This window comes from Bison bison, unplaced genomic scaffold (genome assembly GCF_000754665.1).
Source record: "Bison bison bison isolate TAMUID 2011002044 unplaced genomic scaffold, Bison_UMD1.0 scf7180017864142, whole genome shotgun sequence".
NCBI classification, from domain to species: domain Eukaryota; kingdom Metazoa; phylum Chordata; class Mammalia; order Artiodactyla; family Bovidae; genus Bison; species Bison bison.
In genome coordinates this window covers 2,308,625-2,310,499 of record NW_011494714.1, presented here as the reverse complement: position 1 = coordinate 2,310,499, position 1,875 = coordinate 2,308,625, and positions in this window count along the sequence as shown.

Here is a 1,875-nt window from a genome sequence, read left to right as displayed (position 1 = left end):
GCTTTGTAGTAGATCCTGAAGTCAGGCAGGTTGATTAGTCCAGTTCCATTCTTATTTCTCAAGATTGCTTTGGCTATTCGAGGTTTTTTGTATTTGCATACAAATTCTGAAATAATTTGTTCTAGCTCTGTGGAAAATACCATTGGTAGCTTGATAGGGATTGCATTGAATCTATAGATTGCTTTGGGTAGTATACTCATTTCCATTATATGGATTCTTCTGATCCATAAACACAGTATATTTCTCCATCTATTAGTGTCCTCTTTGATTTCTTTCACCAGTGTTTTATAGTTTTCTATATGTAGGTCTTTTGTTTCTTTAGGTAGATGTAGTCCTAAGTATTTTATTCTTTTCGTTGCAATGCTAAATGGAATTGTTACCTTAATTTCTCTATTTTCTCATTGTTATTCTATAGGAATGCAAGTGATATCTGTGTTGACTTTATATCCTGAAACTTTACTATATGCATTGATTAGCTCTAGTAATTTTCTTGTGGAGTCTTTAGGGTTTTCTATGTAAAGGATCATGTCATCTGCAAATGGTGAGAGTTTTACTTCTTCTTTTCCAATTTGGATTCCTTTTATTCCTTTTTTTTTGGTTCTGATTGCTGTGGTCAATACTTTAAAAACTATGTTGAATAGTAGTGGTGAGAGTGAGCACCCTTATCTTGTTCCTGACTTTAGGGGAAATGCTTTCAATTTTTCACCACTGAGGATAATGCTTGCTGTGGATTTGTCATATATAGCTTTGATTATGTTGAGGTATGTTCCTTCTATTCCTGCATTCTGGTGGGTTTTATCATAAATGGATGTTGAATTTTGTCCAAGGTTTCTCTGCATCTATTGAGATAATCATATGGCTTTTATTTTTCAATTTGTTAATGTGGTGCATTACATTGATTTACGGATATTGAAGAATCCTTGCACCCCTGGGATAAAGCCCACTTGGTCATGGTGTATGATATTTTAATGTGTTGTTGGATTCTGGTTGCGAGAATTTTGTTAAGGATTTCTGCATCTATGTTCATCAGTGATATTGGCCTGTAGTTTTCTTTTTTTGTGACATCTTTTTCAGGTGTTGGTGTTAGGGTGATGGTGGCCTCATAGAATGAGTTTGGCAGTTTGTCTTCATCTCTGCAATTTTCTGGAAGAGTTTGAGTAGGATAGGTGTTCAGTTCAGTTCAGTCGCTCAGTCGTGTCCAACCCTTTGTGACCCCATGAGTCGCAGCACGCCAGGCCTCCCTGTCCATCACCAACTCCTGGAGTTCACTCAGACTCACATCCATCGAGTCAGTGATGCCATCCAGCCATCTCATCTTCTGTCATCCCCTTCTCCTCCTGCCCCCAATATCTCCCATCATCAGAGTCTTTTCCAATGAGTCAACTCTTTGCATGAGGTGGCCAAAGTACTGGAGTTTCAGCTTTAGCATCATTCCTTCCAAAGAAATCCCAGGGCTGATCTTCAGAATGGACTGGTTGGATCTCCTTGCAGTCCAAAGGACTCTCAAGAGTCTTCTCCAACACCACAGTTCAAAAGCATCAATTCTTCGGTGCTCAGTCTTCACAGTCCAACTCTCACAACAATACATGACCACAGGAAAAACCATAGCCTTGACTAGATGAACCTTTGTCGGCAAAGTAATGTCTCTGCTTTTGAATATGCTATCTAGGTTGGTCATAACTTTCCTTCCAAGGAGTAAGCGTCTTTTAATTTCATGGCTGCAGTCACCATCTGTAGTGATTTTGGAGCCCCAAAAAATAAAGTCTGACACTGTTTCCACTGTTTCCCCATCTATTTCCCATGAAGTGATGGGACCAGATGCCATGATCTTCGTTTTCTGAATGTTGAGCTTTAAGCCAACTTTTTCACTCTCCA